The following is a 13,675-nucleotide window of genomic DNA, read 5'->3' as shown; positions in this document are numbered from 1 at the left end:
ACAGGAAGTAGAATTTAGGAAATAGAATTCCGGAAGTACAACACAGGAAGTAGGATTCAGGAAATAGATCTGAGGAAGTAGAACACAAGAATAAAATTCAGGAAAGATAACTCAGGGAGTAGGTCACAGGAAGTAGGATTCAGGAAGTAGAACTTAGGAAGTAGAACACAGGATTCAGATTCAGAAAGAGAACTCAGGAAGCAGAACACAGTGAGTAGGATACAGGAGATAGAATTCCAGAAGTGGAACACAGGAAACAAGATTCAGAAAATAGAATGCCGGAGGTAGAACACATGAAGTAGTATTCAGGAAATCGGTCTCATGAAGGAGAACACAGGAAGTAGGATTCAAGGAATAGAATTCAGGAAATAGAACACAGGAAATAGGATTCAGGAAATAGAACTCAGGAAGTAGAACACAGGATGTCAGATTCATGAAATAGGCCCTATGAAAGAGAGCACAGGAAGTTGGATGCAGGAAATCGAACTCAGGAAGTAGACCACACGAAAAAGCATTCAGGAAATAGGCCTGAAGAAGGAGAACACAGGAAGTAGGATTCAGGGAATACAATTACGGAAGTAGAACACAGCAAGCAATATTCAGGAAATAGGCCTCATGAAGCAGAATCCAGGAGCTAGGATTCAGGATATAGAATTCCTCAAGTAGAACAAAGGAAGTAGGATTCAGGAAACAGAATTCCAGCAGTAGAACACAGGACATAGGATTCAGGAAATAGAACTGAGGAACGAGAACACTGGAAGTAGGATTCAGGAAATAGAACTCAGGAAGTACAACGCAGGATGTAGTATTCTGCAAATAGGCCTCATGAAAGAAAGCACAGGAAGTTGGATTCAGGAAATAGAACTCAGGAAGTAGAACACAGGAAGTAGGATTCAGGAATACAACATAGGAAGCAGAAAACAGGAATTCAGATTCAGAAATAGAACTCAGGAAGCAGCACACAGGGAGTAGCTTTCAGGAAATAGAATTCCGGAAGTGGAACACAGGAATTAGGAGTCAGGAAATGGAACTCAGGATGTAGAACAAAAGACTAAAATTCAGCAAATAGAACTCAGGAAGGAGAACACAGGGAGTAGGATTCAGGCAATAGAATTCCAGAAGTCGAACACAGGAAGCAGGATTCAGGAAATAGAATTCCAGAAGTAGAACACAGGAATTACTACTCAGGAAATCGGCCTCATATAGAGAACACAGGAAGTAGGATTCAAGGAATAGAATTCCGGAAGTAGCAGACAGGAAATAGAACTCAGGAAGTAGAACACAGGAAGTAGCATTCAGAAAATAGAACTTAGGAAGTAGAACAGAGGAAGTAGGATTCAGGAAATAGAATTCCCTATGTAGAAAACAGGAAGTAGGATTCAGGAAATAGGTCTCATTAAGGAGCACACAGGAAGTTGGATTCAGGAAAGAGAACTGAGAAAATAGAACACAGGAAGTAGAATTCAGGAAATAGAACTCAGGAAGTAGAACACAGGAAGTAAGATTCAGGAAATAGGTCTCATGAAGGAGAGCACAGGAAGTTGAATTCAGGAAATAGAACTCAGAACGGAGAACACACGTAGTAGGATTCAGGAAGTAGAATTCCGGACAGGAATTAGGATTCAGAAAATAGAATTGCCTAAGTAGAACCCAAGAAGTAGTATTTAGGAAATAGGCCTCATGAAGGAGAACACAGGAAGTGGAATTCACAGAAAAGAATTCTGGAGGTAGAACAAGGGAAGTAGCATTCAGGGAACAGAATTCCGGAAGTAGAACACAGGAAGTAGTATTCAGGAAATAATCCTCATGAAGGAGAATATAAGAAGTAGGATTCAGGAAATAGAATTCCGGAAGCAGGAAACAGGAAGTAGTATTCAGAAAGTATTCATGAAGGACAACACAGGAAGTAGGATTCATGGAATAGAATTCCAGAAGTAAACACAAGAAGTAGGATTCAGGAAATAGAATTCCGGAAGTATGACACAGGAAGTAAGATTCAGGATATAGCACTCAGGAAGCAGAACAGAGGAAGTATGATTCAGGAAATGGAATTCCGGTATTAGAGCACACGAATTCGGATTCAGGAAAAAGAATTCCGGAAGTACAACGTGGAATTAGGATTCACGAAATAGAACTCAGGAAGGAGAACACAGGAAGTAGGATTCAGGAAACAGAATTCCAGAAGTAGAACACAGGAAGTAGTATTCAGGAATTAATCCTCATGAAGGGTAAAATAGGAAGTAGCATTCAGGGACAAGAAATCCCGAAGTAGAACACAGGAACAAGGATTCAGGAAATAGAATTCCGGAAGTACAACATAGGAAGTAAAATTCAGGAAATAGAATCCCGGAAGTAGATCTCAGGAAGTAGGATTGACAAAAGAGAATTGCGGAAGTACAACACTGGAATTCGGATTCACAAAATAGAACTCAGGAAGGAGAACACAGGAATTAACATTCCGGAAATAGAACTCAGGAAGGAGAACACAGGAAGTAGGATTCAGGAAACAGAATTCCGGAAGAAGAACACAGGAAGTAGAATTCAGGAAATAGAACTCAGGATGTAGAACACAGGAAATAGGATTCAGGAAAAAGAATTCCTGGACTACAACACAGGAAATAAAATTTAGGAAATAGAACTCCCAAAGGAGAACACAGGAAGTAAGATTCAAGAAACGAAACTCAGGAAGGAGAACACAGGAATTAGGATTGAGGAAATAGAACTCAGGAAGTAGAACACAGGAAGTAGGATTCAGGGAATACAATTCCAGAAGTAGAACACAGGAAGTAGGATTCTGTAAATAGATCTAAGCAAGTAGAACACAGGATGTAGGATACTGGAAATAGGCCTCATCAAAGAGGGCACAGGAAGTTGGATTGAGGAAATAGACCTCAGGAAGCACAACAAAGGAAGTAGGATTCAAGAAATAGAATTCTGGAATTAGCACACAGGAAGTAGGGTTTAGGAAATAGGATTCTGGAAGTAGAACACAGGAACTAGAATTCAGGAAATAGATCTTAGGACGTAGAATACAGGAATTCAGAATAAGAAATAGAACTCAGGAAGAGAACACAGGGAGAAGGATTCAGGAAATAGAATTCCGGAAGTATAACACAGGTAGCAAGATTCAGGAAATAGAATTCCGCAAGTAGAACACAGGAAGTAGTGTATAGGAAATAGGTCTCATGAAGGAGAACACAGGAAATAGGGTTCAGGGAATAGAATTCCGAAAGTAGAACACAGGAAATAGGTTTCAGGAAATAGATCTTATGGAGTAGAACTCAGGAAATAGAATTCAGGAAATAGAATTCCTGAAGTAGAACACAGGAATTACGATTCAGGAAATAGAATTTAGGAAGCACAACACAGGAAGTAGGAGTCAGGAAATAAAACTCCGGAAGCAGAACACAGGAAGTAGGATTCAGAAAATAGAATTGCCTAAGTAGAACCCAAGAAGTAGTATTTAGGAAATAGGCCTCATGAAGGAGAACACAGGAAGTGGGATTCACAGAAAAGAATTCTGGAGGTAGAACAAGGGAAGTAGCATTCAGGGAACAGAATTCCGGAAGTAGAACACAGGAAGTAGTATTCAGGAAATAATCCTCATGAAGGAGAATATAAGAAGTAGGATTCAGGAAATAGAATTCCGGAAGCAGGAAACAGGAAGTAGTATTCAGAAAGTATTCATGAAGGACAACACAGGAAGTAGGATTCATGGAATAGAATTCCAGAAGTAAACACAAGAAGTAGGATTCAGGAAATAGAATTCCGGAAGTATGACACAGGAAGTAAGATTCAGGATATAGCACTCAGGAAGGAGAACAGAGGAAGTATGATTCAGGAAATGGAATTCCGGTATTAGAGCACACGAATTCGGATTCAGGAAAAAGAATTCCGGAAGTACAACGTGGAATTAGGATTCACGAAATAGAACTCAGGAAGGAGAACACAGGAAGTAGGATTCAGGAAACAGAATTCCAGAAGTAGAACACAGGAAGTAGTATTCAGGAATTAATCCTCATGAAGGGTAAAATAGGAAGTAGCATTCAGGGACAGGAAATCCCGAAGTAGAACACAGGAACAAGGATTCAGGAAATAGAATTCCGGAAGTACAACATAGGAAGTAAAATTCAGGAAATAGAATCCCGGAAGTAGATCTCAGGAAGTAGGATTGACAAAAGAGAATTGCGGAAGTACAACACTGGAATTCGGATTCACAAAATAGAACTCAGGAAGGAGAACACAGGAATTAACATTCCGGAAATAGAACTCAGGAAGGAGAACACAGGAAGTAGGATTCAGGAAACAGAATTCCGGAAGAAGAACACAGGAAGTAGAATTCAGGAAATAGAACTCAGGATGTAGAACACAGGAAATAGGATTCAGGAAAAAGAATTCCTGGACTACAACACAGGAAATAAAATTTAGGAAATAGAACTCCCAAAGGAGAACACAGGAAGTAAGATTCAAGAAACGAAACTCAGGAAGGAGAACACAGGAATTAGGATTGAGGAAATAGAACTCAGGAAGTAGAACACAGGAAGTAGGATTCAGGGAATACAATTCCAGAAGTAGAACACAGGAAGTAGGATTCTGTAAATAGATCTAAGCAAGTAGAACACAGGATGTAGGATACTGGAAATAGGCCTCATCAAAGAGGGCACAGGAAGTTGGATTGAGGAAATAGACCTCAGGAAGCACAACAAAGGAAGTAGGATTCAAGAAATAGAATTCTGGAATTAGCACACAGGAAGTAGGGTTTAGGAAATAGGATTCTGGAAGTAGAACACAGGAATTAGAATTCAGGAAATAGATCTTAGGACGTAGAATACAGGAATTCAGAATAAGAAATAGAACTCAGGAAGAGAACACAGGGAGAAGGATTCAGGAAATAGAATTCCGGAAGTATAACACAGGTAGCAAGATTCAGGAAATAGAATTCCGCAAGTAGAACACAGGAAGTAGTGTATAGGAAATAGGTCTCATGAAGGAGAACACAGGAAATAGGGTTCAGGGAATAGAATTCCGAAAGTAGAACACAGGAAATAGGTTTCAGGAAATAGATCTTATGGAGTAGAACTCAGGAAATAGAATTCAGGAAATAGAATTCCTGAAGTAGAACACAGGAATTACGATTCAGGAAATAGAATTTAGGAAGCACAACACAGGAAGTAGGAGTCAGGAAATAAAACTCCGGAAGCAGAACACAGGAAGTAGGATTCAGGAAATAGGACTAATGATAGAAAAGACAGGAAGTTGGATTCGGGAAAGAGAAATACAGAAGTACAACTTGAGAAGTAAGTTTCATTAAATAGAACTCCTTCCTGAGTTCTATTGAAGGACAACACAGGAAGAAGGATTCAGGAAATAGAACTCAGGAAGCAGAACACAGGAAGTAGGATTCACGAAATAGTCCTCATGAAGGAGAGAACAGGAAGTTGGATGCAGGAAACACAGCTCAGGAAATAGAACACAGGAAGTAGGATTCCGGAAATAGAATTCTGGAAGGAGAACACAGGAAGTAGAATTTAGGAAATAGAATACCGGAAGTACAACACAGGAAGTAGGATTCAGGAAATAGATCTGAGGAAGTAGAACACAAGAATAAAATTCAGGAAAGATAACTCAGGGAGTAGGTCACAGGAAGTAGGATTCAGGAAGTAGAACTTAGGAAGTAGAACACAGGATTCAGATTCAGAAAGAGAACTCAGGAAGCAGAACACAGGGAGTAGGATACAGGAGATAGAATTCCAGAAGTGGAACACAGGAAACAAGATTCAGAAAATAGAATGCCGGAGGTAGAACACATGAAGTAGTATTCAGGAAATCGGTCTCATGAAGAACACAGGAAGTAGGATTCAAGGAATAGAATTCAGGAAATAGAACACAGGAAATAGGATTCAGGAAATAGAACTCAGGAAGTAGAACACAGGATGTCAGATTCATGAAATAGGCCCTATGAAAGAGAGCACAGGAAGTTGGATGCAGGAAATCGAACTCAGGAAGTAGACCACACGAAAAAGCATTCAGGAAATAGGCCTCAAGAAGGAGAACACAGGAAGTAGGATTCAGGGAATACAATTACGGAAGTAGAACACAGCAAGCAATATTCAGGAAATAGGCCTCACGAAGCAGAATCCAGGAGCTAGCATTCAGGATATAGAATTCCTCAAGTAGAACAAAGGAAGTAGGATTCAGGAAACAGAATTCCAGCAGTAGAACACAGGAAATAGGATTCAGGAAATAGAACTGAGGAACGAGAACACTGGAAGTAGGATTCAGGAAATAGAACTCAGGAAGTACAACGCAGGATGTAGTATTCTGCAAATAGGCCTCATGAAAGAAAGCACAGGAAGTTGGATTCAGGAAATAGAACTCAGGAAGTAGAACACAGGAAGTAGGATTCAGGAATACAACATAGGAAGCAGAAAACAGGAATTCAGATTCAGAAATAGAACTCAGGAAGCAGTACACAGGGAGTAGCTTTCAGGAAATAGAATTCCGGAAGTGGAACACAGGAATTAGGAGTCAGGAAATGGAACTCAGGATGTAGAACAAAAGACTAAGATTCAGCAAATAGAACTCAGGAAGGAGAACACAGGGAGTAGGATTCAGGCAATAGAATTCCAGAAGTCGAACACAGGAAGCAGGATTCAGGAAATAGAATTCCAGAAGTAGAACACAGGAATTACTACTCAGGAAATCGGCCTCATATAGAGAACACAGGAAGTAGGATTCAAGGAATAGAATTCCGGAAGTAGCAGACAGGAAATAGAACTCAGGAAGTAGAACACAGGAAGTAGCATTCAGAAAATAGAACTTAGGAAGTAGAACAGAGGAAGTAGGATTCAGGAAATAGAATTCCATATGTAGAAAACAGGAAGTAGGATTCAGGAAATAGGTCTCATTAAGGAGCACACAGGAAGTTGGATTCAGGAAGGGGAACTGAGAAAATAGAACACAGGAAGTAGAATTCAGGAAATAGAACTCAGGAAGTAGAACACAGGAAGTAAGATTCAGGAAATAGGTCTCATGAAGGAGAGCACAGGAAGTTGAATTCAGGAAATAGAACTCAGAAAGGAGAACACACGTAGTAGGATTCAGCAAGTAGAATTCCGGACAGGAATTAGGATTCAGAAAATAGAATTGCCTAAGTAGAACCCAAGAAGTAGTATTTAGGAAATAGGCCTCATGAAGGAGAACACAGGAAGTGGGATTCACAGAAAAGAATTCTGGAGGTAGAACAAGGGAAGTAGCATTCAGGGAACAGAATTCCGGAAGTAGAACACAGGAAGTAGTATTCAGGAAATAATCCTCATGAAGGAGAATATAAGAAGTAGGATTCAGGAAATAGAATTCCGGAAGCAGGAAACAGGAAGTAGTATTCAGAAAATATTCATGAAGGACAACACAGGAAGTAGGATTCATGGAATAGAATTCCAGAAGTAAACACAAGAAGTAGGATTCAGGAAATAGAATTCCGGAAGTATGACACAGGAAGTAAGATTCAGGATATAGCACTCAGGAAGGAGAACAGAGGAAGTATGATTCAGGAAATGGAATTCCGGTATTAGAGCACACGAATTCGGATTCAGGAAAAAGAATTCCGGAAGTACAACGTGGAATTAGGATTCACGAAATAGAACTCAGGAAGGAGAACACAGGAAGTAGGATTCAGGAAACAGAATTCCAGAAGTAGAACACAGGAAGTAGTATTCAGGAATTAATCCTCATGAAGGGTAAAATAGGAAGTAGCATTCAGGGACAGGAAATCCCGAAGTAGAACACAGGAACAAGGATTCAGGAAATAGAATTCCGGAAGTACAACATAGGAAGTAAAATTCAGGAAATAGAATCCCGGAAGTAGATCTCAGGAAGTAGGATTGACAAAAGAGAATTGCGGAAGTACAACACTGGAATTCGGATTCACAAAATAGAACTCAGGAAGGAGAACACAGGAATTAACATTCTGGAAATAGAACTCAGGAAGGAGAACACAGGAAGTAGGATTCAGGAAACAGAATTCCGGAAGAAGAACACAGGAAGTAGAATTCAGGAAATAGAACTCAGGATGTAGAACACAGGAAATAGGATTCAGGAAAAAGAATTCCTGGACTACAACACAGGAAATAAAATTTAGGAAATAGAACTCCCAAAGGAGAACACAGGAAGTAAGATTCAAGAAACGAAACTCAGGAAGGAGAACACAGGAATTAGGATTGAGGAAATAGAACTCAGGAAGTAGAACACAGGAAGTAGGATTCAGGGAATACAATTCCAGAAGTAGAACACAGGAAGTAGGATTCTGTAAATAGATCTAAGCAAGTAGAACACAGGATGTAGGATACTGGAAATAGGCCTCATCAAAGAGGGCACAGGAAGTTGGATTGAGGAAATAGACCTCAGGAAGCACAACAAAGGAAGTAGGATTCAAGAAATAGAATTCTGGAATTAGCACACAGGAAGTAGGGTTTAGGAAATAGGATTCTGGAAGTAGAACACAGGAATTAGAATTCAGGAAATAGATCTTAGGACGTAGAATACAGGAATTCAGAATAAGAAATAGAACTCAGGAAGAGAACACAGGGAGAAGGATTCAGGAAATAGAATTCCGGAAGTATAACACAGGTAGCAAGATTCAGGAAATAGAATTCCGCAAGTAGAACACAGGAAGTAGTGTATAGGAAATAGGTCTCATGAAGGAGAACACAGGAAATAGGGTTCAGGGAATAGAATTCCGAAAGTAGAACACAGGAAATAGGTTTCAGGAAATAGATCTTATGGAGTAGAACTCAGGAAATAGAATTCAGGAAATAGAATTCCTGAAGTAGAACACAGGAATTACGATTCAGGAAATAGAATTTAGGAAGCACAACACAGGAAGTAGGAGTCAGGAAATAAAACTCCGGAAGCAGAACACAGGAAGTAGGATTCAGGAAATAGGACTAATGATAGAAAAGACAGGAAGTTGGATTCGGGAAAGAGAAATACAGAAGTACAACTTGAGAAGTAAGTTTCATTAAATAGAACTCCTTCCTGAGTTCTATTGAAGGACAACACAGGAAGAAGGATTCAGGAAATAGAACTCAGGAAGCAGAACACAGGAAGTAGGATTCACGAAATAGTCCTCATGAAGGAGAGAACAGGAAGTTGGATGCAGGAAACACAGCTCAGGAAATAGAACACAGGAAGTAGGATTCCGGAAATAGAATTCTGGAAGGAGAACACAGGAAGTAGAATTTAGGAAATAGAATACCGGAAGTACAACACAGGAAGTAGGATTCAGGAAATAGATCTGAGGAAGTAGAACACAAGAATAAAATTCAGGAAAGATAACTCAGGGAGTAGGTCACAGGAAGTAGGATTCAGGAAGTAGAACTTAGGAAGTAGAACACAGGATTCAGATTCAGAAAGAGAACTCAGGAAGCAGAACACAGGGAGTAGGATACAGGAGATAGAATTCCAGAAGTGGAACACAGGAAACAAGATTCAGAAAATAGAATGCCGGAGGTAGAACACATGAAGTAGTATTCAGGAAATCGGTCTCATGAAGGAGAACACAGGAAGTAGGATTCAAGGAATAGAATTCAGGAAATAGAACACAGGAAATAGGATTCAGGAAATAGAACTCAGGAAGTAGAACACAGGATGTCAGATTCATGAAATAGGCCCTATGAAAGAGAGCACAGGAAGTTGGATGCAGGAAATCGAACTCAGGAAGTAGACCACACGAAAAAGCATTCAGGAAATAGGCCTCAAGAAGGAGAACACAGGAAGTAGGATTCAGGGAATACAATTACGGAAGTAGAACACAGCAAGCAATATTCAGGAAATAGGCCTCACGAAGCAGAATCCAGGAGCTAGCATTCAGGATATAGAATTCCTCAAGTAGAACAAAGGAAGTAGGATTCAGGAAACAGACTTCCAGCAGTAGAACACAGGAAATAGGATTCAGGAAATAGAACTGAGGAACGAGAACACTGGAAGTAGGATTCAGGAAATAGAACTCAGGAAGTACAACGCAGGATGTAGTATTCTGCAAATAGGCCTCATGAAAGAAAGCACAGGAAGTTGGATTCAGGAAATAGAACTCAGGAAGTAGAACACAGGAAGTAGGATTCAGGAATACAACATAGGAAGCAGAAAACAGGAATTCAGATTCAGAAATAGAACTCAGGAAGCAGTACACAGGGAGTAGCTTTCAGGAAATAGAATTCCGGAAGTGGAACACAGGAATTAGGAGTCAGGAAATGGAACTCAGGATGTAGAACAAAAGACTAAGATTCAGCAAATAGAACTCAGGAAGGAGAACACAGGGAGTAGGATTCAGGCAATAGAATTCCAGAAGTCGAACACAGGAAGCAGGATTCAGGAAATAGAATTCCAGAAGTAGAACACAGGAATTACTACTCAGGAAATCGGCCTCATATAGAGAACACAGGAAGTAGGATTCAAGGAATAGAATTCCGGAAGTAGCAGACAGGAAATAGAACTCAGGAAGTAGAACACAGGAAGTAGCATTCAGAAAATAGAACTTAGGAAGTAGAACAGAGGAAGTAGGATTCAGGAAATAGAATTCCATATGTAGAAAACAGGAAGTAGGATTCAGGAAATAGGTCTCATTAAGGAGCACACAGGAAGTTGGATTCAGGAAGGGGAACTGAGAAAATAGAACACAGGAAGTAGAATTCAGGAAATAGAACTCAGGAAGTAGAACACAGGAAGTAAGATTCAGGAAATAGGTCTCATGAAGGAGAGCACAGGAAGTTGAATTCAGGAAATAGAACTCAGAAAGGAGAACACACGTAGTAGGATTCAGCAAGTAGAATTCCGGACAGGAATTAGGATTCAGAAAATAGAATTGCCTAAGTAGAACCCAAGAAGTAGTATTTAGGAAATAGGCCTCATGAAGGAGAACACAGGAAGTGGGATTCACAGAAAAGAATTCTGGAGGTAGAACAAGGGAAGTAGCATTCAGGGAACAGAATTCCGGAAGTAGAACACAGGAAGTAGTATTCAGGAAATAATCCTCATGAAGGAGAATATAAGAAGTAGGATTCAGGAAATAGAATTCCGGAAGCAGGAAACAGGAAGTAGTATTCAGAAAATATTCATGAAGGACAACACAGGAAGTAGGATTCATGGAATAGAATTCCAGAAGTAAACACAAGAAGTAGGATTCAGGAAATAGAATTCCGGAAGTATGACACAGGAAGTAAGATTCAGGATATAGCACTCAGGAAGGAGAACAGAGGAAGTATGATTCAGGAAATGGAATTCCGGTATTAGAGCACACGAATTCGGATTCAGGAAAAAGAATTCCGGAAGTACAACGTGGAATTAGGATTCACGAAATAGAACTCAGGAAGGAGAACACAGGAAGTAGGATTCAGGAAACAGAATTCCAGAAGTAGAACACAGGAAGTAGTATTCAGGAATTAATCCTCATGAAGGGTAAAATAGGAAGTAGCATTCAGGGACAGGAAATCCCGAAGTAGAACACAGGAACAAGGATTCAGGAAATAGAATTCCGGAAGTACAACATAGGAAGTAAAATTCAGGAAATAGAATCCCGGAAGTAGATCTCAGGAAGTAGGATTGACAAAAGAGAATTGCGGAAGTACAACACTGGAATTCGGATTCACAAAATAGAACTCAGGAAGGAGAACACAGGAATTAACATTCCGGAAATAGAACTCAGGAAGGAGAACACAGGAAGTAGGATTCAGGAAACAGAATTCCGGAAGAAGAACACAGGAAGTAGAATTCAGGAAATAGAACTCAGGATGTAGAACACAGGAAATAGGATTCAGGAAAAAGAATTCCTGGACTACAACACAGGAAATAAAATTTAGGAAATAGAACTCCCAAAGGAGAACACAGGAAGTAAGATTCAAGAAACGAAACTCAGGAAGGAGAACACAGGAATTAGGATTGAGGAAATAGAACTCAGGAAGTAGAACACAGGAAGTAGGATTCAGGGAATACAATTCCAGAAGTAGAACACAGGAAGTAGGATTCTGTAAATAGATCTAAGCAAGTAGAACACAGGATGTAGGATACTGGAAATAGGCCTCATCAAAGAGGGCACAGGAAGTTGGATTGAGGAAATAGACCTCAGGAAGCACAACAAAGGAAGTAGGATTCAAGAAATAGAATTCTGGAATTAGCACACAGGAAGTAGGGTTTAGGAAATAGGATTCTGGAAGTAGAACACAGGAATTAGAATTCAGGAAATAGATCTTAGGACGTAGAATACAGGAATTCAGAATAAGAAATAGAACTCAGGAAGAGAACACAGGGAGAAGGATTCAGGAAATAGAATTCCGGAAGTATAACACAGGTAGCAAGATTCAGGAAATAGAATTCCGCAAGTAGAACACAGGAAGTAGTGTATAGGAAATAGGTCTCATGAAGGAGAACACAGGAAATAGGGTTCAGGGAATAGAATTCCGAAAGTAGAACACAGGAAATAGGTTTCAGGAAATAGATCTTATGGAGTAGAACTCAGGAAATAGAATTCAGGAAATAGAATTCCTGAAGTAGAACACAGGAATTACGATTCAGGAAATAGAATTTAGGAAGCACAACACAGGAAGTAGGAGTCAGGAAATAAAACTCCGGAAGCAGAACACAGGAAGTAGGATTCAGGAAATAGGACTAATGATAGAAAAGACAGGAAGTTGGATTCGGGAAAGAGAAATACAGAAGTACAACTTGAGAAGTAAGTTTCATTAAATAGAACTCCTTCCTGAGTTCTATTGAAGGACAACACAGGAAGAAGGATTCAGGAAATAGAACTCAGGAAGCAGAACACAGGAAGTAGGATTCACGAAATAGTCCTCATGAAGGAGAGAACAGGAAGTTGGATGCAGGAAACACAGCTCAGGAAATAGAACACAGGAAGTAGGATTCCGGAAATAGAATTCTGGAAGGAGAACACAGGAAGTAGAATTTAGGAAATAGAATACCGGAAGTACAACACAGGAAGTAGGATTCAGGAAATAGATCTGAGGAAGTAGAACACAAGAATAAAATTCAGGAAAGATAACTCAGGGAGTAGGTCACAGGAAGTAGGATTCAGGAAGTAGAACTTAGGAAGTAGAACACAGGATTCAGATTCAGAAAGAGAACTCAGGAAGCAGAACACAGGGAGTAGGATACAGGAGATAGAATTCCAGAAGTGGAACACAGGAAACAAGATTCAGAAAATAGAATGCCGGAGGTAGAACACATGAAGTAGTATTCAGGAAATCGGTCTCATGAAGGAGAACACAGGAAGTAGGATTCAAGGAATAGAATTCAGGAAATAGAACACAGGAAATAGGATTCAGGAAATAGAACTCAGGAAGTAGAACACAGGATGTCAGATTCATGAAATAGGCCCTATGAAAGAGAGCACAGGAAGTTGGATGCAGGAAATCGAACTCAGGAAGTAGACCACACGAAAAAGCATTCAGGAAATAGGCCTCAAGAAGGAGAACACAGGAAGTAGGATTCAGGGAATACAATTACGGAAGTAGAACACAGCAAGCAATATTCAGGAAATAGGCCTCACGAAGCAGAATCCAGGAGCTAGCATTCAGGATATAGAATTCCTCAAGTAGAACAAAGGAAGTAGGATTCAGGAAACAGACTTCCAGCAGTAGAACACAGGAAATAGGATTCAGGAAAT

This window comes from Cavia porcellus, unplaced genomic scaffold (genome assembly GCF_034190915.1).
Source record: "Cavia porcellus strain 051 isolate PalLab524CR breed Dunkin Hartley unplaced genomic scaffold, mCavPor4.1 scaffold_9, whole genome shotgun sequence".
NCBI classification, from domain to species: domain Eukaryota; kingdom Metazoa; phylum Chordata; class Mammalia; order Rodentia; family Caviidae; genus Cavia; species Cavia porcellus.
Note: the sequence above shows the minus strand (reverse complement) of the source record.